This window comes from Furipterus horrens, unplaced genomic scaffold (assembly GCF_987537825.1).
Source record: "Furipterus horrens unplaced genomic scaffold, mFurHor1.1.pri manual_scaffold_10, whole genome shotgun sequence".
NCBI lineage: Eukaryota > Metazoa > Chordata > Mammalia > Chiroptera > Furipteridae > Furipterus > Furipterus horrens.
In genome coordinates, this window is record NW_028327180.1 from 44,721,170 (window position 1) to 44,735,894 (window position 14,725).

Here is a 14,725-nt window from a genome sequence, read left to right on the forward strand (position 1 = left end):
CAGAGTAGGGAAGAAGGGGTGGAAAAGCCTGGGAGAGGCGGCCAGTTGTGCCCCCTCGCCCCGGCACCTCTTCTTGCCAGTGGTCACTGCAGGAGTGGCAGGCTCCCCCATGAGAAGGATGATGGTTCCTTCTGAGGTGTCTCCGAAGCCCGAATCCAAGGGGCCCAGCCTGCCTGCCTTCCCAGACAGCCTGACTCAATTTGCCCGCTGTATGCGTGTGACCCTCCGCTGTCCCCCAAGTGACTCAGGCTGCCTGGAAGCCCCTTCCTTGGGGACACCAGCTGCCCATGGTGACTTTTCACAGACATGGCGGAAGAAGGCCACTGTCTCCCACACCCAAGCCCTACTCTTGGGGGCAGCCCAGCAGAGAGGGCCTTGGCCCCACAGTCCGCCCTGCAAAGGGCCTACGGACTGGGGTGGGCGGTGGGGAACTTTTCTCAAAGGACCTTTGTGGGAAAGGCTGTGTGTGGAGGGGGGCTGCCGCGGGGGGGAGGGGGGGAGGACGCCGCCGCCCTGAGTGACTCAGGCTTCATTGCTGGGTAGTGACTCACGCCCAGGCCTCCCTCCCGCCACTCTTCCGCCCGCGGCAGGTGCTGCCAGCCCCAGCTTCGGGATGCAGGCCCCAAAAGCCACGTTCATGCCACCCTTCCCTGGGCCGGCGACCCACACTCATATCCAGGGGCGACCGTCCTAACCTCCTTGCCCTGCAGGGCTCGGACCAAGGAAAAAACTTTCCACCCTTCCTCCCCTACTTGGTGGGAAGCAGAGCCCTGGTAGTGAGCTGTGACAGACATAGATTGCCTCACTATTGATTCAGAGAATCTTCAAACCACCTGAGAGGCAGGGTGTTGTTGCTACCTCTTGTGAACAGATAGGAAAATTGAGGCTCAGTGAGGTTATGGAGTTTTCCCAAAGACACTGGAGATCAAACTCAGAGTCGGGGCATGAAGAAGCTGCTTAAAGGGGAGTGTAACTGGATAATAGTGTCAACTGCCTGGTGCATGCGTGGAGGGTTACTGCAGCCTGCGATGTGCGCCCATTTTACCGATGAGCAGCACACCGAGGTTCTTAAGTCTCGAACGGAGAGGGAGAGGCTGGGCCAGGATTCAAAAGGAGCCCGGGAAGCCGGGCTTTGCTCCGCTGCTTCCCTATGGGCCTTGGGCGCCCACTTGGGGGCTGGGGCGCCCCCGTCGCCGGGCCTCTCTAGCCGCCGGGGCGGCTGGACTCGGGCCGCCCGCCAGGCTGCCGGGCGCCGAGCCCACCCGCATCACGCAGCTGTGAGTCACCGCGCGCCGGTCCCGCCCCCACGCCAACAAACAGCGCGTTGCCCGGCAACCACTGCCGGGAGGGGCCGCCCCGGCCGCGCTACAGGACCCTGGTTCGAGCCTCCAGCCGGCGGGGACCTGCGAGGTACCCCGGGACCCGGCGGCCTTACCCAGAGGAGGGACTCGGATAAGTCCTGCCGTTATGGTGGGCACGGAGTTGCGGTGAAGGAAACAGCTGTGGTTCAAAGAGAACAGAGGGTGTATCTCCTCAAGCCAAATTTCTCCCTGGTTCTTCGGAGGCCAGTGCAGAGTGAGGGGAGAGAGCCTAGAGTCCTTGCTGTGGGATGAGAGGAACCCTGAGAAGCTGGGCCAGAGCTGCGGCCAAGTGGTCGAAGCCACTTTCCTAGAGGGACTTGGCGGAACGACCTGCTGGGGTGGAGAGACTGACTTGCTGGGGTCCGGGAGCGAGGAGGTGGAAATCAGAGGGCTGTGATGGGATTTTGGCTTTTCACTCTCAAAGGGAGCTAACAATGAGCACATTCTGTCCCAACCTGTTCTACACATGTTTATTAATATGATGTTCGCAATAGCCCTCTGACCTTTCATTGGTATTGTTCCCACTTTACAGATGTAGAAAATGAGTAACAGAGGCAAACTCCTTTGTCAAAGGAGGCGGAGAGCCAAACTTAAACCCAGGCAATGTGCCTTGGTCTCCCATTCCTCTCTCAGCCATGTGCCAGGTCCATCATGATGAGGTCAGAGCTGTGGGAGTGCCCTGTGTGGGTTTCAATGACAAGCCCATGTGGGAGCCTGGGTGGGACATTAAGGGTATGAATCCAGTGGGCTCCTTTGGCTGTTGACAAAAGTAGCTAAGCCTGTGCCCTCCAGAGTATGACAGGCCCTCTGTCACATTGTAAGGCATCCCTTCACTCTGGGCTTCCCAGGACCCCATAATAATGACCACTGAGCTGCCCACAGGTCCCCTGAGGGTCCCAAACCCTCAAATGATTGCGTAGATCACTCAGATGGTTGAGTAGAGATAGAGGACAGAATTCCTAGAGAGTCTAAAGTCACAGGGTCATGGTGGTAGGTCAGAAAGGCTTCCTGGATGAGGTAGTACCCTAGGACATGAAGGATGATCAGGGAGGGGATGTGAAAAACAGGTTGGAGAAAAAGTGACCTGACAGGAGGATCTTGTGGCAAACCAGGTGGCTTTCTGCAGTGCATGGTGGAAGGAGGATGTGAATGAATTTAATTGACTCTCTCTGGAGAATGGATGGAAGGGGTAAGGCCTGAAGGGGATCGGGGAGCTGCCTGTTGGAGCACTTCCAGGCAGTGCTGGTGGGTTGGTGGCTTGGGGATATGGTTGCCAGCTTTAGAAAATAAAAATACAGGAGACTCAGTTAAATTTGATTTTCAGATATAGAAAAAGTACAAAAATTTTTTTGTATAAGTATGTCACAAATACTGCATGGATACTTATACTAAAAATGAAAATCAAACCTACCAGGGTGTCCTGTATTTTACCTGGCAAGAGTACTCGAGGGTCTCAGGAGCTCCTGGGGTTGGGGGGAAAATAATAGCTCACAGGATTGAACAAATGCACTTGGAAGTGGATACTAGCATTCCCATTTTACTGATAGATGAACTGAGGCCTAGAAAGGGTTTATTTTGGGAGGGGCAGGGGGTCATAACCTGTCTGTATGGTTAGTGAGTGACTCCTGACTGGACCACAAGCATGTTGACTGCAGTCTACCAGCGGGTTAGAGCACGGAGCCACCTCCTCCAGCGTGCGGGGGAATAGGGCTTGGGCACTGATTGATGTCCAGGTTTCTGATGGCCCTCTAAGGGCCTTCCTTCCTAATGCAGTAGACTCCCCAGCCCCCTCGCGCAGCCTGGGATCTGTGCCACCCACTTTCGGCCCTCCTCCCGGGACTCCAGAGGCTGTGGGAGGGACAAGAGGCGGCCTCAGGGGGGCTCCTGTCCCCGGTGGCCGCTCAGCCTCGCCCTCCTTCAGGCCCCTAGTCGCCGCCGAAGGCGCCCGCCGGCAGGGGGAGGGGGAGGGTTATTTTTACCTCCCTCCAGGCGGCCCAGGCGACAGGAAGTGAGCGCGCGGCCTGCCAGATGTGGGGAGCCAGGCAGCTGGGAGCAGCCACAGCTGGAGTGGAGGCTGGCCGTGGGCTGGGGGAGGCGGGGTGTGCGGAAGGCGGATCCCAGGCCTCGGGTCCCCCTTTTGTTCCCCGCCGCGCCAGCCTCTCCTCCCAGCATCCCTTGCCCCCCGTCTCCCGCCAATCTCGCTGGTGGCCTCGCTATGCGCCCCTCTCCTCAGTGCTCACGGGTTCTCGGGTCCCGGGAGGGGAGAGGGACCCGACCTCTCACCCTGGGGACTCCCAGGGTCCCAGCAGGGTGAGACGGCCCCTCGCCGCCCCGCCTGCCACCGCCATTGTTTACCCGTCGGCTGCCTCCTAGGAAACTTAACCCGCCCGCGGTAATTTTATTTGGGAACTTCGGCCAGTTGCCATAGTAACCAGAGTGACGTCAGAGGGGCTGGGGCCCGAAATCCCCGGGAAACGGGGGATGGGATTAGGGGAGAAATCCCTAGGAGGGATCCTCCTTAACCCTGCTCCTGCCAAGCCCCAGTCAGGGGGGAGAAAGCCGTTAGGTGTGACACCTCTTGGGTGCCCCCATTCTGGCCCAGTGCCAAGTCGGGGTGGTGGGCCAGGCCCTGATGTCATCGGTGTTGGGTGGGTGGTGAGTCAGTCCCTACCTCCCCCTCCGAAGCTGGGCCAGGCCTGGGGGTTATTCCTGTCTGACTCACCCTCATTTGCCCCTGAGCAACACCCCAACTCTGCCGTGAGGATTTCAGGCACCTGGCTAGGGTCCTCCCATATCCCTGTGGCCTCTCTGCCCTTTTCTTGGTGGGTAGACAAGGGCTTTCCTGATGCTCTGCACCAGTCTGAGGTGTTGAATGGAAGGGTTAATGGCAGTGAACTAAGGCTACCATGTAAGGTCCTTCTCCGGATGTGGGGAGTGGCTGGTCCCCTAGTGAGGGGGCAGGTGGTGGGATCCCTGCTCAGTCCATACACAGCCTGTCACCAGGACAACGGGAGGCAAGGGCCCCGACTGGCAAGGAGGAGCACACCCGGCAGCCAGGATGGGCTGGGAGGAGCCACCTAACCACAGTGACGTGGGACTTCCTCGGCAGGGCCTGTTTGATGTCTCTGTGTGCAGTGTTGCTATGGGGCCCGTCAGGCGGCCCTGTGTGTGTGAGCCAGGGTGACCTACCAAGCAGCTGGGTCTGTCAGGGTCCCTTGACCCTTTTCCCTCTCCGCCATCCCAGGCCTGCTGGGCTGCATGTATCTGGTGTACCTATGTTCATGTCCCACCCCAGGTCCTGAGCCAGAACATAACACACCTCATCTCATCTCAGAGCCTAGGAACAACTGCAAACTACACATTTTTAGACCCGTTTTACAAATAAAGAAACCAAGGCTCAGAGAGGATCACTGACCAAAGATATTCAGCTAGAAAGTTGAGGAGCAAAGATTTGAAATTCAGTTCTTCCACTCCACTTCCCTCTCCCTTCTATCACACTGGTCTCCTGGCTGTTGCTGTTTCTCAAATACTCCCCGTGAGTTCCTGCCTCAGGGCCTTTGAACTGGCTGTTCCCTCCATCTGGAACTTTTCCTCCAGGTGTCTGCATGGCTCCTCCCTCACCTCCTACAGGTCTGTTCAAATGTCACCTCCTCCTCAGGATGGCCTTTCCTGATCTAGCCTGTACACCCTCACACCTCATGTCCTTTACCCCCTTCTCGTCTCCCCCTAGCACATACCACCCAGCACACTATAGTTGACCCTTGAACAATGTGAGGTTGGGGCTCTAACTCTCCATGTAGTCAAAATCCACATATAACTTCTGACTTCCCAGAAACTTAACTGCTAATAGCCTACTGTTGACCAGAAGCCTTATCAATAACATACTGTTTTCGGTGAACACATATTTTATATGTTATATGTATTATGTACTGTATTTTTACAATAAAGTAACCTAGAGAAAAAAGTGTTAAGAAAATAATAAGGAAAATAAAATACATTTACAGTATTTGTTGAAAAAGTCTGCGTATAAGTGGACCCATGCAGTTCAAACTCATGTTGTTTAATGGTCAATTGCACGTATGTCTTCATACCCATCTGTCTATTGTGTTTCTTCAATAGATGACAGCACCATAAGAGAAGGGACTTTCTTCTGGCTTGTTTTCTGCTGTGTCCTCAGTGCCCAGAACAGCACCTGGCACAGCAGGCACTCAATGAATGTTTGAAGAATGAACAAATGGGTGTGTGTGTGTGTGCGCGTGTGCGCACGCTCCCTGTGCCAGTTGACCTGGCCTTACCCTGGCCCTGTCTCCCCACCCCACCCCTCTGTCATGACAAAGGCTCAGTTGGCAGTTTGAAGAGCTCCCATCGCTGGTGGCTGCTGTCCCGGTAAATTGGCCAGCTCACGGCCAGGGTGTGGGTACAAATGTCAAGGGACCAAAAGGAAGGGCTGGGGCCACCAGGAGGACCCTGCAAGCTTGGGCAGAAGGGTGCTCAGTGACCTGAGGTCATCGGAGCCACACACAGGGGCCTAGCATATATGGGGTCAGGGGTCTTGGTACAGGTATTCCAGAAGGCCAACATGGAGGAGGCACTTCCCGTAAATGTGAGCATGATTAGGCTAATGATGGGAGAGGGAGTCTGGATGGGAAGCTTTGTTTGGGTGTGTGAAAAGTGTTCTGGCAGTGTGGAGGGGGTTCCCCCTTGTAATATGGTCACTTTCTACTTTTGGAATGATGAGCTTGTGCGTGTTTGTGTGTGTGTGTGTGTCTCCACAGAGAGACACCAGACCCTGGGAACTTTATTCTCTGGTTTGTAGTTACTCAGGAGACCATGTGGCGAATGCCCCACACCTCTCTGGGCCCCGCCCTGAGTCGGGGAATTCTATGCCACCCCAAATCTTCCCCCCTGGGCCCCAAGGGCGGGTGGCTCTGCCCCCTCCTGCCCCAACCTGCCAGATCCTGCAGATGTGGCCAACCTTCCCCTTGGGCTCCACAGAGAAGAAAGACAGAGGAGCCCCCAAGGGCTGGGCCCCATGGGATGGTAGCTAGGTGTGGCTTCCGCCCCCCTCTCCCTAATCCCACCAAGATCCAAGCCAAGCCGGCTGAGCTGCATTGAGGGAATGGGGGATGTTGGAGGAATTCTGGGGTGCAAGGTGACTTAGAGGCGGCTAACCAGCTCCTTCAGTCCCCTGCCTGGACCTGCTGCTGGATTCTCTACCCGTCCCGGCCCCCCTCCCCGAGCCAGAATGACTCTTACTGCCCATGAGGTGGGTGGTGAAAAATCTGACCCCAGCCCCAATTATATGACTTCGGGAATGTTGGGGGTGGGTGGGGGGAAGCTGTCCCCCAAAGCAATGCCCAACACAGGTCCGGGAAGGGTCCTCTGGCTCCAGAACCCTGCCGGGGCAGGATGGTGGTGACCTGGAACCTACCTGCTCCTGTCCCACCTTGGAGAGGGCAAAGTGGCGGCTGGGCATGCCCAAGGAGGCTGGCTTGGCAGCAGAGAGCACTCGCCCCTCCTTTACTGCGTTTTGTTCCCGGCCCCCCACTGGGCCCAGGGCCAAGCCCCAAGGCAGGGCCCCATACTGGGGAACAATGCCCCCGTGTTCCTCCCGATGGAAGGGAGGTCGGCGGAAGATGAGGTGGGACAGACACGCAAGCAGTGCAGCAGGGGGAGATCCAGGGAGGGCCTCTTCTCCCAGTGATATTGCGGGAGTCGGGAGTTTCCCAGAGGTCCCGGATGGGTAGGGGGCGGGGATGCCGGGAAGCCTGACAGGGGAGGGCACCTAGACGCAGGGACCACCTATATGGATCAGAAAGTCTTCAATGGCAGCAGGAGAGTGTTGGGTGGGATAAAAGGTGGCACTTCCCGAGGCTGAAAGAAAGCATTGTGGGACAGGAAGAAGTGAGGATTAATGTTTGGTAGGATCCTAGAATACCCAGTAGCAGTGTCCTGGGACTGGCATCCTGTCCCTTGACTCCCCCATCTCCCTTACTCCTGCTTCCAGAGGTTTTTTGTTTTTTTGTTTTTCCCTGCGCAGGAGCAAGACTCAGGCCACGAGGAGTTTGGGAGTGCGATGGGGATTAGGGTCCCTCCTCTCCCACCCGCCTAGGGAGAGTCTTCGCTGAAAAACGGGCTGTACCCGAAGTCCGGGACCCAGACGAGAAAGTTGGGCTGGGTTGGGGTACAGGCCGAGTCGGGACAAGGAGGGAGAAAGTTGGGGCTGCGCTGAGGACGGGGCCGAGTTGGGGGACCGGAGAAAGTGGGGGCGGACCGGCTACGGGGGCACATGACGGCACGCCCGCCCCGCCCCACGCCCGCCCCCTGCCCGGCCCGGGGGAGGAGACGGGGAGGTTTTAAAAGCGATTCGGCCCAGCGGCTGGTCGGCCAGTGAGTGGGAAGGAGCGCGCCGGGCGACCGCCCCCGCCCCGGCCCGGACCCGTCACCCGCCTGCCCGGCCCGGGCGGCGGCCGAGCCCTGAGGGCCGCTCCCCTCCCCCCGGTGAGTCGGGAGGGACGCTGGAGGGAGGTGGTGGCGCCACCGCGGCGGCCGCAACTTTTCCGCGCCGGACTCGTGGGCGGAGTTGGGGTGCGCCAGGCAGGTCCCCCGGCCCTTTGAGAGCGGGAGGGCGTCCCGTCGCCGGAGCCTGTGGGGACAGCGGAGACAGCGCATCTGGCGGCCGCGGCGGAGTCCTGGGGCGCCCCCTACGGAGCGGGAGAAGGGCGGCCCAGCCTTAACCTTCTCGCCAGGGGCCCCCCACCATTACCCCGCCCCAGGAGACCCAGGAGAGCTGGTGGGGATGGCGGGTGTCAAGGCAACTGGGGCAGGGAAAGGTGGGCAGGGAGAGGGTTGGCATCGGGATGGGAGAGTATGTGTCATGCTTGGGGCTGAGGGGAATGGATCAACCGGTGTCTGGGCTTCTGGACGTGTTCCTGGGCTTGGTGGGAATGGGGCTGGAGGAGGGGGTGGGGGGCTCCTAGAGTTATGTAAATGGGGGCGCGGGACAGTAGTTCAAGTTTTTGACATGTCAGGCAGTGACTAGGGGGAAAGGCCTTCCATTGAGGAGACCTGGCGGAGGCCCAGCAGTGCAGCCTGTGCTTGGGACGGGTTGGGGACCCCTCTCCTCTTTCCTGGTTCCTCCTGGCCCTGGAGAGAGGGCTCATTCAAGATTGCGTGCGAAGGGGGCCGGGTCTGGGAGATCTCCGGAGGGTTGACTCCCCAGCCCTTTGCAGTTCAGGGTCCTTGTGCTCTTGAGCAGCAGGAGGAGGGTGAAAGGCCCAGACACAACCCCAGTCCCTCCACCCTAGCCCCAGACTAGACTTGACCCCAGCACTGGACTTGACTGCCACCAAAGCATACATGGACTTTCTTATGCAGACCAGACAGGCCCAGACCCAGTGGCCTCCTGAACGCCTTGGAGGTGCAGTTGGCTCCCTGTCACCTGCTCCCTCTGCTGCAGCCCCAATCAACTGCTCAGCCATGATGGGTGGTATATGAGGGTGAGGGTTGGGGGTATCGGACTCCAGGCATAAGGAGTGTCCTCTGGCAGCCATACCCATGCCATCCCGAGCTGGAGGGCAGTACCCGACAGGTGCCCGGGCTTAGAGGCGAGGTGATGTGGGACACACCCAGTCTGCTCGCCCACACACACCATGCCTGGGCCAGCCCGTGTGCATGTGTTCACATGCTGCTGTCCTGGGGCCTGGTGCCAGCACTGAGTGCCCAGGGGGGCACCCGTTGCTCTCCGCCCTTGCAAGATGTTCTCTAAGAGCTCCCTCAAGACCCCAACTGGCACGCCTTGTTTGTGGGCCTAGTGGGGACCAAACGTAGCTGTTGGCCTGGCCTGGGGCTGGCACGCGGAGCACATGCGTGACAGGGTGTGTCCAGAAGGGTTGGGCCTGTCAGTGCTGGCCCAGCCTCCAAGTCCCTGCGGACCCTTGCTCACTGAAAAGAACCCTCAGAGGTGGATGCTCCACAGGTCCTCCCAGGGGCACCTGTACCAGCCCCTGCCTGTTGCAAGTGGAGGCCAGATGTGTGCAGGCCATAGCTGTGGGGCAGACCCCCATCCCATCCTAGGTCCCAGGGTAAGTGGCCTCTTGGATGCAGGAGAATGATCAGGTCACCATGGACCCAGGTAGCACTTTGATATACCTTAACATATTTTTCAGAGTTTGCCCTTCAGCTTGGAGGCTGGGTGCGGGAGTCTGTTAGAAATGAATAACGATGCCAGGAACCCTAGGCCTTCTTAAGAAAAACTCCTTCCTGTCTCTCTCTGTCTGGCCCTTTCCCACTTTGGATGCACTCTATGCCAGGATCGGACCTGATGTTTCCTTAGATGTAGTGTGTGACCTTGGGCTTGGCTCTGAATCCCTCTGGGCCTCAGTTTCTCTATCTGTAAATGAGGAGCATTCGGAAAGCGAGTGGGGAGGAGTATGTGCTGTCCTTGTCTAGGTGCTTGCCATTCGGTCCCTTTGGGGGCACTCTGGCCACCTTTGCTCTTGTCATCAGGTATTCTGGCTGGACACGGAGGTGTATCTGGGGAAGGCTGGTCACCTGGGAAGGACGTACACAGTGGGTAATAGGCGTGGGTGTGTGAGAATCCTTGAGCAGACAAGGACGCAGCCATGCTGGGCACGGCTGAGTCATGCTCCAGCGGCGCCTTGCCTTAGGGTGCTGGAGCTGGCGCCACCCTGGGTGTGGCCACTGAGCTGTGGTCCTGGGCAGAGCAGGCCTGGTGGTCTGGGATGGGGGGGGCCTGGGTGGTGAGGGGCTAGGGCCTAAATTCTGAGATGCTAAGCCCCTCAGTCTCGCCCTGGCCTGGGTCTGGTGTTATAATCCAAGACTGTGGTCACCACCACTCAGGATGCCTTGGTGAGCCTGGGGACCCTGAGTCCTGGGCCTGGCAATTATCGGGGTGCTGAGGGAGGAGGACAGGGCCTGGAAGCCAGTGACAGCCCTTGAGGACAGCAACCTCAAAAAAGCCAGCCAGGACAGGGACATGGACCTATCTGAGGATAAGGCAGAGGTGGATGTGGCGGTAGGGTATACCGCTCAGTGAAGGGCTCACAGTGTGGATGTTAGGGTACCCCTGGGAATTCCATGACTGGTCTGAAGGAGAGTCAAGTTTAAGGCAGGGGTTGCAGTGTGGTGTGGTGTGTCTGGCACAATGGGGGCTGGGATGTGACTTGCATGGTTCCCCTATTTATAACAAGTGATTCAATCCTCACTTACTCACCCCTTCCTGAGCCCGCCCCCTTCCCCCAGCCCTGGGTGGGCAGCAGGACCCACCCACTTGACAGTGCCCTGTCTTCCTCTACACTGGTGCCAGCCTCTGAGGGCTGCCCATTTGTGAGGGTTGTTATGGCCTCAGTGTTGGGATGGGGAAAAAGGGCAGGGGGCTGGGGGTCAGGCGGCCCTTGGCTGGGTGGCCCAGGTTGGGGGCTGGCTCTGGGGCCCTAGCCAGAGAGCCTCTGCAGAGAGTCTGGGCCCATTAGGCAAAGCGTTACTGACAGGCTGGGAGGGCAGGCAGTGTCGGCGGACAGGGCGGGGCCTGTAGCCCTTGGTATTTTCCGATCCCAGCTGCTCTGAGAGAGAGGGTGGAAAGTATTTGGGGACCAGGCTTGGGGGAGGCGGTGGTGGTGGTGGCGCCCCCGGCGGAACCGGCCCATATTCATTCTTGGATTGTTGCGAGGGGGCAGTGACAAGATGATTGCGTGTGTGTCTCATGCCTCCTTGCCCTGTCTCAGGCACACGTGCATCCATCTGTGAGGCCTGTGGCCTGCTTTGCTCCCCTGGCCCAGGGCCCACCCTCCCCCCAGGCCTTCAGCTGCCAGAAGCTTGGCCCTCCCTGGACACCATCTCCCATCAGCCCAAGAGGCAAAGCTATTGGGAACAAGGGGCCCTGATTCCTGGGCACCCACCTTGTAGTGCCCCCCTCCACGAGACTCTCAGGTCTTTTGTGCCTATGAGGATGGGGAGTGGCCTTGGCCCAGTCCCGGGGCTCTGTACAGGGGAAACCCCACAGGAAACAGGCCTGGCCAAATGGCCGCCCTTCCCGTTCTCGTCCCTGGGACAGGATTGTGCTGTCTCACTTCCGGAGGAGGACCAGAGAGGCTGGCCACCCTCTGGGGCTTCGTCTGCTCCCGGTTGGTGCCGCCAGACCCTGAGGGGACAGAGTTGGACTGGGCCGGATGGGAAAGCAGGTGGTCAGTGTGCATGTGTTTATGGGGAACTGGAGGTCAGAGCAGGACATCTCTCTACCTGCTTCCCAGTGGTAGACATCCCCAGATCTGGGTCCTGGGGTCCTACCCATATGCGTCATCCTTATTTCCATCTTCCTTTTTCTGCCTGATTTGTGATGACAAGGTAGCCCTGTCCCAATTATACATAGCATTCATGGGATCCTTAACATAGAGTATCCCTGCTTTGCAGGTGGGGAAACAAAGGCCCAGAGAGGCTGAGTTACTTACCCAGAGTCACCCAGCTAGGAAGCTGCAGAGCTGGGGATCAAACCTGGCCAGCGTGGCTCTAGAATTATAGTCTCCTAGGCACAGAGCCCCATTTACTAAACATAGTGCTGGTTTTACCCCATCCCTCCACCCCCTCCACCACAAAAAACCTGGAGCTTGGTTTAAATGCTCTGCTGTCAATATCTTGAAACTCCTAATTTCTGAATGAGGGGCCCTGTGTTTATATGTTGCACTGAGCCCCACAAATTCTATAGGCAGTTCTGGTGCCAAGGACATACACATTGTGCTGTAAGGTAGATAGAAGCCTTTGGTTCCATTGTACAGATGGGGACACTGAGGCTTGATGGCCATTTAGGAAACAGCTGAGTTTGTGCCTCAGGCCTGGGTCTGGTGCTCTGGGAGTGTGTGTGTCCAGCATGGATTGCTGTGCGCCTGCTGCCGGCATCCGCTCTAGTGGGATGCAGGCTGAGGCCTGCCTGCCCAGGAGACGGGACCATGGGGCGGGGAGGCCCTGGTGGTTTCCTCCTGCCCTTCATGCTTCTAGGAAGTGGCGCTAGCTGGGGTGAGATCACTTCCTCAACTGCCTGCCCGCCACCCCCTTGGCTTCCTCTCCCTATGGCCCCATTTAGCCTGCTCAGGGCTCATTGGTGGTGATGGGGGGGGGGGGCGTGCAGGAATGGGATGGTGGAGGGGTGGAGACCTGGCTCTAGGAGTCCCTGCAGCCTCTCTGGCCCAAAGGGACTCTCCTGGCATCTCTTCCTCTCTGGGCATGGGACAGAGGGCATGACTGGGATGGGGGAGTCCAGCCTGGTGGTCCAGCTCTCCATTTAGCTGCTGGTGCACATGGGGGGAGGGGGTCTTTGCAAGGCCCCAGAGGACAGCAGCAGTCAGGACTTGGAGGGCAGAAGACCTCAAATCTTATTACCTCCTTTGCTCTCTCTCTCCTCCACAGGTGCCAGCTGATGGCCCTGCCCAGTGCCCCCCTACCCCTGTGCCATGGCCGGCTGGGGTTCCTGGGGATGGGATTTGCTGCCTGTCACAAATCACATTGCCAGGGATTTCCAACCGACCCTGAGCCCTGCCTCTGGGGCCATCACCACCGCCACCACTACCACCACCACTGAGGATGCTGCTGGGGATGGGGTGGCACAGAAGCACCCGGCTGCCTACATCTGGCCTGGGGAGCAGGGCTTAGCTGCTTGTGAGCAGGGTCTGCACCAAGTCATGTTCACAGTGGCTAAGTTCCGCCCCCCGGGACCCTCACCTCTTCCAGCTCTGCTGCCTCTTCCCGCCTATCCTGCTGCCTGACTTCCTTGGGCTCTGCCTCCCGTGCCTACTGAGCTGAAACACAGTTGATTTGTACAGACTGGCTCAGTTCAGCAGGAACAGGAGTCAAGCCCCCTAGGAGCTCGTGGCCTCTGCCATTTCTGGATGGGCTGATGCCCCGGGGAAGAGACAGATGCCTGGGTGAAGAGAGGAGGACCTAGACAAGACCTACAGCTATGTCTGGAGGAGGGACTTAGGGAGGGATGGATGGATCCAGCTGTCTGCTGCAGGTCCCCTCCCCCAACTCTGCACGTGGAGACCCCCACAGTCCTATCTTCAATTGGGCTGTATTCCCAAGGAGGACAGTGGGTGGCTCTTCCATGAAAAAGGGAACCCAGATGCGTCCCCGCCTGGGTGACCCGCTAGGCATGGAGACTTGGCCACAAACCTAGTGGGGGCACGGGCTGGGCTGTACCTTCCTAGCAGCCAGTTACCCAAGAGGAAACTGCCTTGGGCCCTCAGACCGTTAAATGCCAATTCCAGGCTTCCGGAACCAGGCTGGCCTGACCTGAATATGCCTGGTCCCTTCAACGTGGGTTCTGCAGCTTCCTAACTTGGGGGAGGAACCATGACACCCCACTGGCATGCAGGGTGGGAAATGAGGCCCCTGTGGGCCCCAAAAGGACACAAGCAGGTCTGCTCAAAGCATGGAAGAGCAGAATGAAGCCCCCAGGCTGTCAGGGCCAGCTCAGTGTACCCCTTCCCCACCTTAGCCAGGGGCAGAGAGGATTGGGGTAACCTGTGCTGTCCGTGGTGTTTAGTGTCCAACTAAATAAAATCTGCCCTGCCTCGTTCCTGAAGGTCTGGTGGTTTGTGATTCCCGCCTTTCATCCCTGAAGTTCTAGCTTTTTGGGTGAGGAGGTTGAACCACCCCAAATTTACTGTCTCAGTCCCTTAAGTTTCTAACTTCACAAGATCCCCATACCCTCTGTACCTGTTCTGAGGAAGCCAGCAATTTAGTTATAAGGGTGGAGCGGGTAGCCTGGGCATGGAAAGGTGACCTTGAGGGGTGTTCTAGAGTTGGGGTTTTTTGAGAAACCCTAGACTGGAGGGGCATCTTTTTGGGGCTGATGTGACAGAGAAAGCTGTTCTGCTAGGGACCTAGGGAAGGAAGATGGAATCTAACCTCAGGTGGTGGTGGTGGTGGCGGAGCTCACCGAGGGAAACGCTGGACATTCAGAGATAACTGGGACCGGGGGTCTTGAGCTAGTGACATTTGGGGGTGACTGAGACATAAGGGATAACTCAGCCTGGAATAAGAAGCGGGTGCGTGGTATCCGACCTGCTGGCGGGGAATTTGGGCTTGAGGTGTGTACATGACTTAAGGGGGACATTGTGGATGACTTTGAGAACTTCGGGGGCACCCCAGGTCTGAGGCGATTTGGAGGCTGCTGGGACCGCAACGGCCACCTCTACCTTCCCAGGCCTCCAGGCGGCGCTAAGGGGTGCACGAACACCCGGTCCGCGCTCACATACCTGCGTGAATACGCAAGGCGGAGGAGGTGGAGCCGCCTCCAATTGGCCCCTGCGAACGCAGGCGCTGACACGAACCAATCACAGTGCCCCTCT

At 58.3% G+C, this 14,725-nt stretch overlaps 1 long non-coding RNA gene across 1 annotated transcript; it reads left to right on the forward strand.

Annotated features, from left to right (window-relative positions):
• Positions 1–7,761: 7,761 nt before the first annotated feature.
• LOC149999952 (uncharacterized) lies at positions 7,762–13,950 on the forward strand. Its single transcript, XR_016513596.1, has 2 exons — positions 7,762–7,862; positions 12,783–13,950. It is a non-coding gene; the product is annotated as an uncharacterized LOC149999952 (long non-coding RNA).
• The last annotated feature ends 775 nt before the right edge of the window (positions 13,951–14,725 follow it).